Here is an 18,877-nt window from a genome sequence, read left to right as displayed (position 1 = left end):
AATGTTTTAAGTAAGTGTTCGTTCAATTTTTTTTCAACTCAATGTAATTTTCCGGCATTAGCCAGTGATATCTTCACTGCCAGCATTTTTTAATGCTGGCTATAAACATTGTACTGAACTAGTTGGTGTCTCATTGCTCACAGTCAGGGGAAAGTCTACCCCTTGTTGTCATTTGAGTGGGACGGCTTGGCGAAACAGATGTACCTTTTCCCTTAGTCAATAGCATTACTTGTGCCAGATTCTACCATTCCCCGCTGCTGCTAGGCACACACAAGCATAATCAGAGATCTTTGCAGGAGCAGGCTGATGAGCAGCAATGAGATTCTCGAAGCCCTGTGAGTATAGAGAAGACAGACTACTGTAGATTGCAGCTCAGCCAAAGTGTGAAGTGCTGAGAAGACTGCAGCCCAGGATCTCAAAACCCAAATATTTAATTGGGTAAGGAAGTCTGGTATCTTGGCCAAGGAGGCACCGCTATATAAGATTCTGGTGTGGCCACACTCTTCAAGATAGTCTGCAGCTTAGTCAGATGATCATGCCACACTGGACAGATGAGTGTTGTGAACTCCTACATTGATATCTCAAGCTGCTTGTCATATGCTCAAATGAGTGCATGAACTGTCCATATTGAGCTACTAAACTGGCTATTTGAGACCCATGGGTTCAGCATCTGCTGTAGTCCTTGAGCTCAACCTCGCACCAACAAATTGCAGCTTCTCTAATTGGACTTTCACTTGCTATTTTCCATTTGTGTTCTGTACTGTGTTCTATGCTGCACCAAGCTTTTAAGTGGCAGCCAATGGCTCAGTGGGTAGCACACTGGTCTCTGAGTCAGAAGTCCCACTCCAGGAACTTGAGTGTATAAATCTAGGCTGACACTTCAGTGCAGTGCTGAGGGAGCAGTGCTGAGGGAGCACTGCACTGTCGGAGGTGCCGTCTTTCAGATGAGATGGTAAACTGTTCTCTCAGGTGGACTTAAAGATCCCATGCCACTATTTTGAAGAAGAGCAGGGGAGTTATCCCCGGTGTCCTGGCCAATATGCATCCCTCAATCAACATAACAAAAACATCATCTTGTCATTATCACATTGCTGTTTGTGGGAGCTTGCTGTGCGCAAATTGGCTGCCGCTTTTCCCACATTACAACAGTGACTACACCCCAAATAATACTTCATTGGCTGCAAAGCGCTTTGAGACGTCCTGTGGTCATGAAAGGCGCTATATAAATGCAAGTCTTTTCAAGTTTCCCTTCCTACAACTGACCCTCTGATTGAGTCATTTGTGATGGGGCTTGTCACTAAGATTGGGTGACATAAGGTGCTGTGAACTGCTAGAGCGCTGTTTAAATTGTCCTCTGGAATCTCCTTGACATGGGAACCTATAGGATGAGAGGAACATATGTTACAATGCAGCCAGTGAAACACAAATTGGAATACAACTTGTGTGGCAAGTGTGTTGCACTGTTGTGGGTCACTGAATGGCTGTGCTTCAATGAGGGACTGAGTAGGAAGGGAAAGAATAAAAAGCAAAGCATGTCCTAGCTCTGAACTGAAGGAGAAATTGGACCACCCCTTCTGCACTTTCTTGATTTGGCTCCAACCCCACATTCACCAGGTCACTCCTTGTAAGGCATTAAGGTTGTTAGGGATTGAGGTTGTTATAAAAACAGAGAAACATAGAAAATAGTTGCAGGAGCAGGCCATTCGGCCCTTCGAGCCTGCACCACCATTCAATATGACCATGGCTGATCATGCAACTTCAGTATCCCATTCCTGCTTTCTCTCCATACCTCTTGATCCCTTTAGTCGTAAGGGCCAAAACTCCCTTTTGAATATATCTAACGAACACGCCTCAACAACTTTCTTTGGGAGAGAATTCCACAGGTTCACAACTCTGAGTGAAGAAGTTTCTCCTCATCTCAGTCCTAAATGGCTTACCCCTTATCCTTAGACTGTGACCCCGGGTTCTGGACTTCCTCAACATCGGGAACATTCTTCCTGCATCTAACCTGTCCAATCCCTTCAGAATTTTATATGCTTCTATGAGATCCCCTCTCAATCTTCTAAATTCCAGTGAATATAAGCCTAGTCGATCCAGTCTTTCTTCATATGTCAGTCCTGCCATCCCGGGAATCAGTCTGTGAACCTTCGCTGCACTCCCTCAATAGCACGGATGTCCTTTCTCAGATTAGGAGACCTGTTTTTGCCACCAAAGTGGATAACCTCACATTTATCCACATTATACTGCATTTGCCATGCATTTGCCCACTCACCTAATCTGTCCAAGTCACTCTGCAACCTCTTAGCATCCTCCTCACAGCTCACACTGCCCACCCAGCTTAGTGTCATCTGCAGACTTGGAGATATTACATTCAATTCCTTCGTCCAAATCATTAATGTATAGTGTAAATAGCTGGGGCCCAGCACTGAACCTTGCGGTACACTAGTCACTGACTGTCATTCTGAAAAGGACCCGTTTATTTCTGCTCTTTGCTTCCTGTCTGCTAACCAGTACTCTATCCACGTCAATACATTACCCCTGTAAGGGGGGTGGTCTCTATGAGGGGGTCAGATTCCCTTCTGACCAACTTGAGCGGTTCGAATCACTCCCACTCCCTTGGGTTCTGTACTCTGGATTTATTTGGGGGGGGGGTGACAAAAGTGCAAAGGACACTGGCTTGATGCAAAAGAACTTTGTTTTTATTACAGTCAAAGTAATACAGTCTTATTACTCTAGTAAGAAAAATACAAGGCCAAACTTACATTCACTCTAATAAAGAACAATACAAGGAAAGGTACAAGGTCAAACATAATCACTCTAATAAAGAACAATACACTACACATTCAAAGGGAGTTACAGTAAAATGATACCTCCCACCTCCCAATACTTAATCCTAGCTAGGTTAGACTCCAGGGCAGGCAGGGACCATGCTTACCAATCCTTTTGATAGTTAATGGTAGATTGCGGTTGTTTTTCTCTTGATACCACGTTGACTGTGGTCGGTCGCTGCTGCGATGGTGATGTTCTTCCTTCCTTCAGGACTTCGAGGCTGGAAAAGTTAGTTTACAACTGTCGCGTTGGTTTCTCTCCTTGCCATGATGACAGCGTAGTGTGTTACTAGTCTGTCAGTCAAAGTGTCATCTGAGGTAGTAGCAGCCTTGTAGCTTCCTAGCAACCACCTAACCTCTGTTGAAAACAGGGGCCAGTTATACGATTTCAGTGTTCTAATCTTCCCGCCAAATCTCTTCAAAATCCTTTGTATAATTTTGGCGGGCTTGGTTCTTCTTTGTAATATTTTGTCGGGCTCGTTAAAAGTTGATACGTTGGGGGTGAGTTGATGTTCGAAAACTGTTTCCTGATGGAAATATTAGTTTGGTAATTGCAATGTTCTTTTGTGCTTAGTCTTTCGCATACAGGCTGGATTGAGCCTCTTTGTGATGTATATGCTGAAATGGTTGACCAGACCTATGTTGATGGGTAGCTACCTCTGGGTGATTTTGTGATGTTAATGTCTCTTGTGGAGGAAGGATTTTCGAATACTCATCCAGACAGGTTAACTTAGTTCTCACACCCAGGTAGCTTCGATTTGGATTGACTACCAGGGTCCCTCTACCCTCCTGATATGTCCCATAGACACCTTTCTTTTCTGGGGGTCGGGGTTGTTGGCCGCGCACACCAGACACCTAGCACAGAACTCGCGGACGTCTTCCCTGAGTCCTGGCCACCACCCTGCCTGTTCCACTCATTGCCAAGTGGTCTCAGGTCTGGGGTGTCCTGCTCCTGGACCCTCGTGGGCCAGCTGGAGGAATTCCCTCCGGTGTTGTTGCGGTACTGCCAATTGCTCCCCCTTGAACAGCTGCCTTTAATGGCAATTGCTGCAATGCCATACGGGCCATCTATCCTTTCCCCTTTAGCTAGCGTGTTCAGGACAGTTTTGAGGACGGGGTCTTGAGTCTGGACCGTTTAAAGGTCTGGGGGCAAAGCTATCCCTGCATTCCCTGCCATCCCCATCCTGCCCCTGACTGCTGCTATGGGTCCTGGGTTGTACGGATTCCAGAGCTTTCCCGTGCGGGCCCCCTGCTTGGCCAACATGTCAGCCTGCTGGTTTCCCTTGCTACGGGGTTCGGTGGTGGAATCTGCTTTCACCTTATGTATGTAGATACTCCCTTCCTCCCCTATGACTTCCATGATCTTTTCCAGTAGGGGATTAATTGCCAGGGGTCTCCCGTCTGCGGATGTGTATCCGCAGCGGGACCAGATAGCCAGGTACTCCATACACGAATTGCATGTGAACATACTGTCCAAGCAAATCGTGTATGGGGTAGGCAGTTCTTCGGGGTGTGTGACTACATACACCACCGCAGACAGTTCAGCGTGCTGGGCATTCATAGCACTGGGGCGTTTAATTGCCAGGGCAATGCCTGCCTCAGGGTCATAAACTCCGCAGTCTGTGAGTCGTTCACCCGCAGATACTGTGCTTGAACCGTCTACATAGATCTCTCGGGCTGTGGCGTGTAACCCAGCCCGAAAACCTATGTCAATTTCCCATACCCCTTCTATGGAACACCGATGGGCTGTCCCTGGATAAATCATGTTGGCTGCGAGTCGTGGCTCGCAGAGACACTTTACCTTTAGGTCCATTTGGGAGAGGAGCGGGGTCCAGAGAGCAATGCGGGCAATGCTCACTGTCCCGTCCTTAATTCTCGCGTCCAGGAGAATTTGCGTGGGCGTATGGTGGGTAAGGAGTGTGATAGGGGACCCCCCTGTGAAGATCACAGTGAGTGGCTAGGAGGTGCAGCTCACAGTTGGAGTATCCCTTCTCCACATCCGTGAATATTCTGGAGGAGTAAACCACTGGTCTCAGCCGGCCGAGCCGCTCCTGGAGCAGTACTGCACTCAGGCTGTCCCCACTGGCTGCTACCTCCAGGAAAAATCTTTACCCCCTTCTATGGCCCCTAGAGCTGGCACGGTCTACAGGTCTTAAGTTGGATAAATGCTGCGTCGCAACTTTTGTCCCATTCCCAGTCCACTCCCTTGTGTAGGAGACGGAGCAGAGGGGCTGCTGTGGCTGCATAATCCTCAATGAAATCGCTGTAGTACCCGGTTAGCCCTAGCAAAGATCTTACTCCTGTTACTGTGTTGGGGACGGGTAACTTCTGCACTGCTTCCCTTCTAGCTTTGTCAATGGCTCTTTCCCCAGTGTGCACAGCCAGACCCAGGAATTTAGCTGTGCCTTCTTGGGGTTTACTTTAAATCCTTTTTCTTTCAGCAGCTCCAGCAGTGGGCCATGCTCCTCCCCCTCATCGGTGAACAGGAGCAGGTCATCCACATACTGTACTAATTGCTGGGGTCTGCTGAAACTCTTTAAACAGTTGGCCATACACTGATGGAAAATACTGGGGCTGTTGTGGAAGCCCTGAGGGAGACAGTTCCAAGTGTATTGCTGTCCCTTAAAGGTAAAAGCAAACTTGTACTGATCGTCCCTTCTTAAAAAGTATGGACCAGAACCCGTTAGAAATATCCAGCACCGTGAAGGTGGTCGCAGAGGCTGGGATACTTTCAATCAGGTCGGCGACAGCAGCAACAGTGAGTGCACAGGCAGGGATATTACGGTTGAGTACTCGATAGTCCACCGTGGCTTTCCAGGAGTTGTCCGGTTTCTTAACCGGCCACAATGGAGAGTTCACATGGGTAGCTATTGGTCTCAATACCCCATGTTCAACCAGCGAACCCAAGGCTGTTTCCATGTCTGCCTCCGCCTCCCGGGGAAGTTGTACTGTTTCTGTGGTCGGGTCATGGGGTCCCCATCTATGCTAACCTTGATCCCGTTTATTCTCCCACAGTCGTGTTTGAGAGAGGCAAAAGCTGCAAGGTTTTTCCTCACATATTGGTATTCTATCGGGGTGTTACTGACCAGTGATTCAAGGTCGTAACCCTCCTTTGGTTTCATGGTGCATACCGTCCCTTTTCCCTGTTTTCCTGGGATAACCATCATCTCACTCTCCTATCCCATGCAGACTGACCTCCAAAGACAGTGGTTTCTTAAATCCACTAGGATCCCGTGGCCTAGAATGAAGTCAGCCCCCAGGATCCCTCTCCCTTCCTGCTCCAACTTCATCAGGACACAAGTCCACTTAGTGTGGAGTGTACCTAAATGAATGGAGAGCGGAACGGAGAATGAGCCAGTCTGTTCAGTGCCTGTGAAACCCACCAAGCTGTAGTGACCCCGTTAGACAGAGGTGAGGTGGCGGGGTTAGCTGCATAGGCAAGGGTGCTTGAGGCACCAGTGTCCAGCAGGTAAGTCCCTTTCACCTTTTCCACTTCCATCTGTACGGTCGGTCTCCCCCACACATCATACTCGAGGGCACACAGGTGGACAGGCTGTGCCTGTCCTAGTCGCGGTTGGGAGGGGGCAGATGGGATCTTGGTAACCGGTGGTGGTGGCTATCTTCCCAGGGCGATCCAACATGGCTCGGAGCGCAGTTAAAAAGGTCTTAAATGAGTGGGGAGGCACTGGCTTATCTGTCTCGGTCTTTTGGGCAGGGGCTGGAGAATTCTTTCTTGCGCTATTCTTCCAAGGATTTTTACAATCCTTTCTCCAGTGCCTACTCTGCATCCGAAGCAGGTAAGTATTTTATCGGAGGGTGCCACTCCCTCTTATCTTGGCTAGGTCAGATTTCGTGAACCCTTCCCTTTTGTGGGTGCTCTTCTGTCCCTCTGCCGTTTCTGTAAGCTAGGGTCAGTTGCCTAAGCACTCCCTGTTCTGTGGCTTGGGGATCTCTGGGGTCGAACCAGGCCTCAGCCTTAGTTCTTATTCTGGGTAAACTGTTAGCTACTAGGCTTTTGAGCCAGTTTGCTAATTTGTCCGGATTTAATTGATCCCTGTCTATGTACCCACTACAGGCGCTCTGGTACACCGGCTACAGTCAATCTGCGAAAGCCTGTGGGGTTTCCCCTGTGAGCTGCACCATTTTCTCCACTCTGGAGAAGGTACTCCCGTCATTGCAGCCCATAGCTTCTAAAATGTCCTTTTGGACGGCAGCAAGTGTTTTCTGCCCTCTTTTGCTCTCAGTAGTGATGGACTGGTACAGTTTGCTGTCTAGGGATAGAAGAAGCATCTTTGCCATTTCTGCATCATCGCACCCATTAATATCCCCTGCCTGTTCCACCTCCACAAAGTGAACCGAGGGGACTCCCTTTGGAGTTAGCTTTCCCAGGTGGCTTATCAAAGCCCTAAGCTAGTGGGGAGTGTGGGGGAACACACTGACTTTCCAGGGGCCCTGGAACCCCGGCACTGGTGGGCGGGCCAAACTTCTGTGCCGGACCGGGCACATTGGCCCTGGTTCTGGCTCTCCCTGTTCTGGCTCGCCTCCCTCTCTTCCCTGCAGCCAAGCCGAGCTGAAACTCGGTGCTACAGGTGGTGGTGGTTCACAATCCCTGTCCGCCCCGCAACTGATTTGCCCCTCCTCCTGCTGCACCGGTGTAGTCACCGGTGCCACAGGTGGTGGCCAGGTAGTTTCCTCCTTCTCTTCCAGGTTTACCTGGGGCATACCTGGGCTTATTAGGTATACCATACCTTTTACCTTGGACAGAGCAAGGTTTAAACTCTTAATTTGTTGCTGGCAGGAACTGTGGTCTCCCGATTCAAACCCATTAGTGCTAGCTACTTTACACATTGCTTGCACATCTTTTAATCTTTCCTGGAGCTCTTTTATTTGTAGGGTGAGGCGAGTGCTTTCCTCCCTCAGTGACTTTTCATTACTTTTAGCCTCAGTAACCTGGCATTGAAAATAGTCCTGACTGTTTTTAAACCTTTCCATTTTTTGGGTTCTTTCCTGCTTTAGCTTACGGAGTTCTCCCAATAATCTTTCTTCTGACATAACCCTGGTAGTTCTCTGTGCATTCCCATAACTCTGCCTGTAATGTTTCATTCATTCTGTCTAGGAGTTGGACCTGCCGCTGTCGACAGACCAACCAAATTGCTTTCTCTACTGCTTCCTTGTGATCTTTGCTTGCTGTCCACTTGACTGCAGCGTTAGCTGGACGCTCAGCGCGCAATAGACTAAGCACCCATTCTTTAGTTACATTCACTTTCTTATACATAGGAGGAAATCCTCTCTTCCATTTTGGTTTTTTGCCCCAAACCAGCACTTTCCACATCACACACCTTGTACCAGAGTCGTCCCTTCGTGGTCGCCATTTTCTAAGGGGGTGGTCTCTATGAGGGGTTCCGGTTCCCTTCTGACCAACTTGAGCGGTTCGAATCGCTCCCACTCCCTTGGTTTCTGTACTCTGGATTTATTTGGGGGGGGTGACAAAAGTGCAAAGGGCACTGGTTTGATGCAAAAGAACTTAGTTTTTATTAGTCAAAGTAATACAGGCTTATTACTCTAGTAAGAAAAATACAAGGCCAAACTTACAATCACTCTAATAAAGAATACAAGGAAAGGTACAAGGTCAAACATAATCACTCTAATGAAGAACAATACACTACACATTCAAAGGGGGTTACAGTAAAATTATACCTCCCACCTCCCAATACCTAACCCTAGCTAGGTTAGACTCCAGGGCAGGCAGGGACCATGCTTACCAATACTTTTGATAATTAACGCTAGGTCGCGGTTGTTTTTCCCTTGATACCACGTTGACTGTGGTCAGTTGCTGCTGCGATGGTGATGTTCTTCCTTCCTTCAGGACTTCGAGGCTGGAGAAGTTAGTTTACAACTGTCGCGTTGGTTTCTCTCCTTGTCGTGATGACAGCGTAGTGTGTTACTAGTCTGTCAGTCAAAGTGTCATCTGAGGTAGGAGCAGCCTCGTAGCTTCCTAGCAACCACCTAACCTCTGTTGAAAACAGGGGCCAGTTATATGATTTCAGTTATCTAATCTTCCTGCCAAATCTCTTCAAAATCCTTTGTATAATTTTGACGGGCTTGGTTCTTCTTTGTAATATTTTGTCGGGCTTGTTTAAAAGTTGATATGTTTTGAGTGAGTTGATGTTCGAAAACTGTTTCCTGATGGAAATATTAGTTTGGTAATTGCAATGTCCTTTTGTGCTTAGTCTTTCGCAAAAAGGCTGGATTGAGCCTCTTTGTGATGTATATGCTGAAATGGTTGACCAGACCTATGTTGATGGGTAGCTACCTGTGGGTGATTTTGTGATGTTAATGTCTCTTTTGGGGGAAGGATTTTCGAATACTCATTCTTCCAGACAGGTTAACTTAGTCCTCACACCCAGGTAGCTTCACTTAATTAGACTGTCTCTTGCTAGTTCCATAGGTCCGCCCACAGCCTTGAGTTTGTCTTTTAAAATCCAAAATTCTATTAAAGTTCGTAGTTTCTTCCATAAGCACTTTAGAGTTCCAAACTTTTTGTTAGATAGTCCCAAATTAAATTTCCTTTTGAATGAGCCCAAACACAGGGGGGTTTCTTGTGAATTGTGCATCCCTTCATCCCCAATACCATGTGCTTTAATTTTGCACACCAATCTCTTGTGTGAGACCTTGTCAAAAGCCACTAGTTCTCCCTTGTCCATTCTACTAGTTACATCACAAAAATTCTCGAAGATTTGTCAAGGATGGTTTCCTTTTCATAAATTCATGCTGACTTGGACTGATCCTGTCACTGCTTTCCAAATGCCATGCAATTTCATCTTTAATAATTGATTCCAACATTTTCCCCACTACCGATGTCAGGCTAACCGGTCTATAATTCTCTCTCCCTCCTTTTTAAAAAAGTGGGGTTACATTAGCTACCCTCCAATCCATAGGAACTGATCCAGAGTCTAGAGAATGTTGGAAAATGACCACCAATGCATCCACTATTTCTAGGGCCACTTCCTTAAGTGCTCTGGAATGCAGACTATCAGGCCCTGGGGATTTATCAGCCTTCAATCCCATCAATTTCCTGAACACAATTTCCTGACTAATAAGGATTTCCTTCAGTTCCTCCTTCTCGCTAGACTCTCGGTCCCCTCGTATTTCCGGAAGGTTATTTGTGTCTTCCTTAGTGAAGACAGAACCAAAGCATTTGTTCAGTTGGTCTGCCATTTCTTTGTTCCCCATTATAATTTCAACTGATTCTGACTGTAAGGGATCTACATTTGTGTTCAATAATCTTTTTCTCTTCACATATCTATAGAAGCGTTTGCAGTCAGTTTTTATGTTCCCTGCAAGCTTACTCTCATACTCTATTTCCCCCCTTCTAATTAAACCCTTTGTCCTCCTCTATTGAATTCTAAATTTCTCCCAGTCATCAGGTTTGCTGCTTTTTCTGGCCAATTTATATGCTTCTTCCTTAGATTGAACACTATCCCTAATTTCCCTTGTTAGCCACAGTTGAGCCATCTTCCCGTTTTATTTTTACGCCAGACAGGGATGTGCAATTGTTGAAGTTCATCCATGTGATCTTTAAATGTCTGCCATTGCCTATCCATCGTCAACCCTTTAAGTTCAGGACCCTAGTCTCTGAATTAACTGTATCACTCTCCAACTTAATGAAGAATTCTACCATATTATGGTCACTTCCCCAAGGGGCCTCGCATAACAAGTTTGCTAATTAATCCTCTGTCGTTACACAAGACCCAGTCTACAATGGCCTGCTCTCTTGTTGGTTCCTCGACATATTGGTTTAGAAAACCATCCCTCCAGGAAATCATCCTCCACCGTGCTGCTACCAGTTTGGTTAGCCCAATCAATATGTAGGTTAAAGTCACCCATGATAACTGCTGTACCCTTATTGCACGCGTCCCTAATTTCCTGTTTGATGCCATCCCCAACCTCACTAACACTGTTTGGTGGTCTGTATACAACTCCCACTAGCGTTTTCTGCCCTTTGGTGTTCTGCAGCTCTACCCATACAGATTCAACATCCTCCAAGCTAATGTCCTTCCTTACTATTGTGTTAATCTCCTCTTGAACCAGCAATGCTACCCCACCTCCTTTTCCTTTCTGTCTATCCTTCCTGAATATTGAATATCCTGGATGGTGAGTTCTCAGCCTTGGTCACCCTGGAGCCATGTCTCCCAATTACATCATATCTGTTAACAGCTATCTGCGCAGTTAATTCATCCACTTTATTACGAATGCTCCTCGCATTGAGACAGAGCCTTAAGTCTTGTTTTTTTTTTTTAACCCTCTTTGTCCTTTTAGAATTCTGATGAAATGTGGCCCTTTTTGATTTTTGCCTTTGATTTCTCTGCCCTCCACTTTTACTTATCTCCTTTCTACCTTTTGCTTCCGTCCTCGTTTTACTTCCATCTGTCTCCCGGCATAGATTCCCATCCTCCTGCCATATTAGTTTAAACCCTCCCCAACAGCACTAGCAAACACTCCCCCTAGGACATTGGTTCCGGTCCTGCCCAGGTGCAGACCATCCGGTTTGTACTGGTCCCAACTCCCCCAGAATCGGTTCCAATGTCCCAGGAATTTGAATTCCTCTTGTTATGCTTGTTATGTTCTCTTCCATTTGCTGATTCCTGTTATGAGACGTTCTCTAAGTAAATAGAATAATTGGGAAACATGTTGAAATGAGGGAAGATGAGAGATAATGTGTCATCCAGGTACGCAGCCCAGGTCTTGCCTCATGTGAGTTTCTGAATATTAAGCATACAGGTAGCTTCTTTTTTACAATGTCTTTTTGCAGTTTGCTACATTTCTTGGGTCACAAAACAAAAAGAATGATTCTGCGTTTGAGAAGTAAATTAACCTTTATCCAAGTGCTGGGCATTCTCCATCTGTAATGCACACCAAACCTAGTGAAGTTCTGTGAGAACACATTGTAAAACAATATGGTAACATTTGGTCAAGTGTGATGTTCACCATTGCAGCTTTTCAAACATTTGCATTTTTTTTGTGCACCTGCGCCCACATTCTGTGGACAGGTAAAATAGCATTGACCTTTTCTACTACCTCCACCAATGCTACTGTCACACTGCTCTTCACAGCAAGCTATCCCTTGCTATCAAAAAAGGACTGCCCTCTGATCAACACTTTTTGCGGCATGACCTCAAGCTGTATCTAAATGGCTTGCTCTTCTTACAGCTCTTTCATCTTTTTACTAGCACCACTGCTTTAAGATGACCAGCAGTCCTATAAGTGCTGCTGGAACCAGATAATCTGCCACTTAACCTGTGTGCATGTCAATGCACTATGCACAGAGCAGAGCACCACCACTGGCAGGAGGGTGTAATTACAGTCTGACAAGTTTACATAGGCAGTTGCCATTGTAAATGTGGAAATAGTTGATAGAACATGCACACAGATACAAGATTTTGACGGTGTTCAGATGCAGTGGGGTTAGAGGTGAGAAAATAATTGGATCAGGATGTGCAGATGTTATTTAGCCCCTATTTTAAAGTCATGTGCATTTTGTCTTTATTTTTATATAATACTTCGATTTTATAATAATTAAACAATAAAACCTGCAGCAATTTGGGAAGTATGGCTGTAGAGTTGATTAGAGTACCTCTGTCCTACCAGTAGCAGGAGGATACAATTACACAATGACAAGTTTATATAGGTAGTTTCTATTGTAGGTATGGGCATAGGAATTTGTAATGGAAAAAATTAACACAAAAGTGAGATTGATTGATTAAAAAGGGGACAACGGGAAGTAAGACTTTGCAGATAGGCACCTTATGCAGGTTTCTAATATATAGATTTGTATATTTTATAACTGCAATTATTGTTAGCAATATTAACATGAACACTTCAAACCTTTTTGACATTCATAGAAACATATAAATTTACAGCGCAGAAGGAGGCCACATCGGTCCATCGTGTCCGCGCCGGCCAACAAAGAGCCGCATGGCCCTTGGTCAGCAGGCCTAAAGGTTACATATAAACCTATGAATAATGACGGAAAGGCAAAGAGCACCCAGCACAACCAGTCCATCTCACACAACTGCAACACCCCTTACACTGAAACATTCTACACTCCACCCCAACCGGAGCTATGTGATCTCCTGGGAGAGGCAAAAATCAGGTAAAAACTCAGGCCAATTTAGGGAGAAGAATCTGGGAAAATCCTCTCCGACTCATCCAGGCGATCGAAACTAGTCCAGGAGATCACAGGCCGTTTTCTATTCTCTGCAGTACTTACCAATATATCTGTACCGTCCAACAAAAGGTCATCCAGTCTAATCCCAATTACCAGCTCTAGGTCCGTAACCCTGCAGTTTACGACACTTTAAGTGCCCATCCAACCAAAGTGATGAGAGTTTCTGCATCCACCACTCTTCCAGGCAGTGAGTTCCAGATCCCCACACCGTCTGCATAAAGAAACCCCCCCCCCACAAATCCCATCTAAACCTTCCACCAACCACCTTAAAAATATGCCCCCTCCTAATAGACCCCTCCACCAATGGAAATAGACCCTTACTATCCACTATGTCCAGGCCCCCCAATATTTTGTACACGAGTTCTCCCCGCAACTTCCTCTGTTCCAATGAGAACAAATCTAGCCTATCCAATCTGTCCTCATAACTAAGATTCTCCATTCCAGGCAGTGTCCGAGTAAATCTCTGCACCTTCTCTAGTGCAGTCACATCATTCCTATAATACGGCGACCAGAACTGCACGCAGTACTCCAGCTGTGGCCTAACCAAAGTATTATACAATTTAAGCATAACCTCCCTGCTCTTATATTCTATGCCTCGGCTAATAAAGGCAAGCATTCCATAGGCGTTCTTAATCACCTTATCCACATGGCCTGCTACTTTCAGATAAATATTTGTTGTCAGCTGTAGCTCAGTGGGTAGCATCCTCACCTGAGTCTGAAAGTTGTGGGTTCAAGTCCCATTCAGGACTTGAGCCCATAATCAGGTTTGATACTTCAGTGCAGTGCTGAGGGAGTGCTGCACTATCTACCTGACCCCTTGTAAAGCACTCTGTGGACAAGCACTCCAAGGTCCCTTTGTTCATCTACACTATTAAATGGCCTACCATTTACTGTGTATACCCTTTCCTTATTAGCCCTCCCAAAGTGTGTCATCTCACACTTCTCTGAAATAAATTCCATTTGCCACTGCTCTGCCCACCTGACCAGTGGATTGATATCCTCCTGCAGCCCATGACTTTCCTCTTCATTATCAACCACACAGCCAATTTTAGTGTCGTCTGCAAACTTCTTAATCATACTCTCTATATTCAAATTTAAATTGATGATATATACCACAAAAAGCAAGTGACCCAGCACTGAGCCCTGCGGAACCCCACTGGAAACATCCATCAATCCTTACCTTTTGCTTCCTACCTCCAAGCCAATTCTGTATCCCATGGGCTTTAACCTTCATGACCAGTCTCCCATGTGGGACCTGATCAAAAGCTTTGCTAAAATCCATATATACTACTTCGTACGCATTACCCTCATCGTCCCTATTGGTTACCTCCTCAAAAAATTCAATCAGGTTAGTCAAATACGATCTTCCCTTAACAAATTCCTCTGTGATTTGAGTGGAGATAGTAAACTATTTAAAATAAACTGGTTAACACCAGTGTTAAAATAGTCAACAGAAATCTATCATACAAACACGAAGTAATTTGCTAATTTTGACTTTAGTAATTTCTATACTTGTACATTTTGAGCTTATGGTTTTCAGGCATTTTGACAAAACTGATTACCTTAGCAATTGTATCTGGAGTCTGCCCCATTGTCACAAAGATATCATGAGAAGTAGGCAGATAGACATCTTTAAAATACTGGATCGTCTCGGAGTCTGTTCCTGGAAATTCTGAGTGTGACACTTCTTCCATGAGTTTCATTTTGAATTCTGTGTTTACAGGACCAGGTTCAATCATTGAAACACTAAAGGAAAAAACAAAATACCCTTGTTGATGATATAGAATTGATGTTCTGAAGTTGATCGTATACTTAAGGGGTTTAGGGAAGGAACTCCAGCAAATAGGATTAGTCCATCTTAACGCTCTGCTGTCAGTGATGGAATGGGGAGGGGGTGTGGGTGGACAATATGCTACAGTCCGAGGAACACAGGGTGGGGGATATGGGAAATGGAGGACTGGAGGATATTGTAGAGATAGTGTGTTAGGCAATGGAGGGACTCTGTCCAAAGAGAGGAATCCTGCCCTTGATCTCAATTGGGAAATAGTTTAGTTCAGTAGTTCAATGACTTATTGTATTGAATTAGGCTGACTTTTTAAAATTTCTATTTGTATGGTAGCACTGAGGTACTTTTTACATTTTTTGTTTCTGTGCTTTTAAGTCCCTTTTATTTCATCTGTCTGGCTTGATGGCTGCAGCTGACAGAGGATGCGCATCCTGTTCCCAGAACGCTGTAGCCACCAGTAAATGGCAACCAATAGACAGCACTGGCTCAGTTGAAACCTCTGTGTGACTCAAATTTGGAAAATTAACACTGAATAAAGAGTAAAAGAAATTGTATGCAAATAAGATTCATCTGTGTAAAGTTTTTTGAAGGGAAAAGTATACATATTCATCCTAATCCTGATCCCTTCCTCTTTGTGCAGACCAGAAAATACCTGCAATATTCTTGTTAATGGTATACCCAAGTAAATATATTTACTTACTATATATTGAACTTCAGACGTTGAAATGCAAGACTTTCACAAAATCCCTCCATGGCAAACTTAAGAGGCAGCATAGACATCATTGAATACAACTCCTGTGCAAAAGAAAGAATAGTTTCTTCATATTTAGGTTTTTGAAGACTAATTTATTGGTTTCATGTATTTTCTGATTTCCATAATTAAACTTTATGGCACTCTTTATCTGTAATTAAGATTTTTCGTACCTGGTAACACTTGCTTCCTTGGCATTTCCCCGTTGTTGCAAAATTTAATCGAGTTTGTGTTTAGAAATTTATAAAACTGGTGGGAGACAGTGTTTGAAGATTCATTCACTGACCTTCCATGGTCACTGGACTGAGATCATGAAGCTTCTTTGGGCACTGGTGATGTGGTCCCACATTGTTCTTTCTGGAGGGCCTCCTAGCCTCTGTGGGTAGAGGACCACTCTTGCAGTGTTGACCCCCTGCACAAAGCTGGTGTTGCGTGCCCCTTCCCTGGCTTGCTGAGCTATTTGTGTTACTGCTGAAGCGCTTTTCCCATTTTTTTTTTAGGCGTAGAAGGCAATTGAGCTTTAACAGCTGCAGTCTCCCATTTAATGCTAATTTATTTTCAGAATGCAGTTGAGCTGTAAGGGCTAAAAACTCCCTATTTTTATATTATATTTATTTTTTTCATTTCAGAAGGCATTCCCTTTAAGAGAGCGAACTGTTTTCTGAAATGACAGCCTCGCTTTCAGAGCTGTTCTATTTAGGAATAGGACCATAATAAATTTATATAATAGAAACAGTTACTGATATGGCATTACATTGGTTGATGACTTAGAGCAAAGGTGCAGCATAAGGCTTGACCAAGTGGGGCTGTGAAGTTTAACATTCCAGTTTAGTGTCTGAGCTATTAAGACAAACATTCTCGTAGTATTGTGCTCCTTTGGTTAGTGATGGTGCTGTTGTCCTCCTTCGCAGATACAACCGCTCTCCCAACACCTGACTGATGCTTCAAGTGCAAGCATCTTGGTGTGAAAAATCAAAGTTTGTTGGTATGGACTCAAGTCTCCCATTTCAAGGTCCCAGCTGCAGCACTGATACTGGTTTCTGTAGCCTGCAGGCCAGCAGAGGCCCTTTGACTTCAGAAAACCGACTTCAGAGGGACTAAGGCAGAGCAGGTAAGCAACATTTTTTGACTGTTGAGTAAAAGTGATGAACAGCTGTGCTGAATTAAAAAAAAATAGATGTTTTTATTGGTGTAGTGAATTTCATCCTTTTGTTTTCCTTTTGTCTTTGGAACCATTAAGTTATTTCCTTTGTGGCCAGCTTTAGGGTTTCCTGGTTTAATTTTGCCGATACTTGATTTATTTGGGTTTATTTCTGTGGGCGCACGTTGGGTTTACAAGGTTGTTTTGTGTGGACATCCTATGGGGTTTACATTTAAAGAGTGCCCTCAAAAAAAAAAACAGGCAGAGGTGCTTCACAGGATGGGGAGGAATAGATACTGATCAGGAGTTAGCTTTTGGTGGCTGGTTTTGATGGTGGGATGTAGTAATGCAGACAGGTTTAGAGGAGGAATTCCAGAATGCAGGAAAGCGAAGTCTGTGCTACTAATAATAGAGCGGGAGATACCCAGTAAGCCAGAGCTGACAGAATGAAGGGTATCAGGTGAATTATAGAACGGGAAGAGGTTGCAGATACAGGGTGGGGCACAACCATGCATAGATATGTAAATCAGGTTAAGGATTTTGAAATAAATGCTTTAGAGACAGGAAAGGACGAAGATTATTGAGGACAGGAGTAGATGTCTGATTTTGACAAACTGTTGGATGCATACGGGACAGGTTGAAGTTTCCCCGACTCATTAGCTTGTTGTAACACGCAACCAATTCCGTATGACGATGCGTCACAGGCCAAAACTAAATGTTTACATAGGTCATAATGTACCAGCAGTTTGTTCGAGCAAAGCAGATTGGTGGCTTTCTCGAAAGCTCTGTCTTGCAATGCGCCCCACACCCAGCTCCGTCACCTTCTGCGACTTGGGTGCATTCTTGATGGCTTTGGTTTTCGCGTCAGCAGGTCTGATGCCATCAGCGGCGATTTTCCTCCCGAGGAATTCGATCTCCAGTGCCATGAAGACGCACTTCGAGCGTTTAAGTCTGAGTCCCACTCTGTCCAAACGCAGTAGAACCTCCTCCAGGTTGTTCAGATGTTCCTTGAAGTCACGACCGGTGATCAGGATGTCATCTTGGAACATGACGGTTCTGGGAACGGACTTCAGTAGACTTGCCATATTCCTCTGGAATATTGTTGCAGCCAAGCGAATTCCAAACGGGCACCTGTGGTAAATAAACAGTCCTTTGTGCATGTAAGTCTCTTCGACGTCTTAACCAACTCCTGCGTCATATAGGCTGACATCAAGTCCAGTTTTGTGAACGACTTCCCTCCGGCTAGCGTCGCAAACAAGTCATCAGCCTTCGGTAACGGGTACTGATCTTGTTTCGAAACCCTGTTGATCGTGGCCTTGTAGTCTGCACAGATTCTGACTGTGCAATCACTTTTCAGCACAGGAACAATGGGGCTGGCCCATTCATTAAATTCGACTGGTGATATGATCCCTTCACGCTGGAGTCTGTCTAGTTCAATTTTGACCTTCTCCCTCATCATATACGGAACTGCCCGAACTTTATGATGGACGGATCTTGCATCTGAGTCCACGTGGATCTGCACCTTGGCTCCCGTGAAGTTGCCGATATCCGGTTCGAACAGCGAGGGGAACTTGCTCAGTACTTGGGCACATGTATCTTCCTCCGACGACAACGCCTTTACGTCGTTCCAGACGCATCTGATTTTCTCCAACCAGCTCCAGCCGAGCAGCGTTGGGCCATTGCCTGGAACAATCCACAGTGGTAACTCGTGAACCGTATCGTTATACGACACATTAATTTGTGCACAGCCAATCACCTTTAACAGTTCTTTGGTGTATGTGCGCAGCTTGGCATTAACAGGGCTCAGCCTGGGCCTTACAGTCTTAGTATCCCACAGCTTATTAAATGCCCTCACGTTCATGATCGATTGACTTGCCCCTGTGTCCAGTTCCATCGATACCAGTATCCCGTTAAACTTCACATTAATGAAAATTGGTTTACTCTTGGTTATGAAAGAGTACAGTCCATACACTTCCTCCTCTGGCATCTCGGATTGCGTATCCGGATCCGCGCTAGTCTGACTCTCATCCTCCATGTGGTGTGTCGCAGCACGCTTGCTCATCTGCCGGCACTTGCGCTGGAGATGCCCCACTCTCAGACATCCTTTGCAACTATATTACTTAAATCGGCACTTCTGGTGTCG

The 18,877-nt window shown here is 45.1% G+C and overlaps 1 pseudogene; it reads right to left on the bottom strand.

Annotated features, from left to right (window-relative positions):
• LOC139238020 (retinol dehydrogenase 8-like) overlaps nt 1-18,877 on the bottom strand; it is a 34,263-nt pseudogene that overhangs the window by 643 nt on the left and 14,743 nt on the right.

This window comes from Pristiophorus japonicus, chromosome 24 (assembly GCF_044704955.1).
Source record: "Pristiophorus japonicus isolate sPriJap1 chromosome 24, sPriJap1.hap1, whole genome shotgun sequence".
Classification (NCBI taxonomy): domain Eukaryota; kingdom Metazoa; phylum Chordata; class Chondrichthyes; family Pristiophoridae; genus Pristiophorus; species Pristiophorus japonicus.
This window is presented reverse-complemented; position numbering and strand designations above follow the sequence as displayed.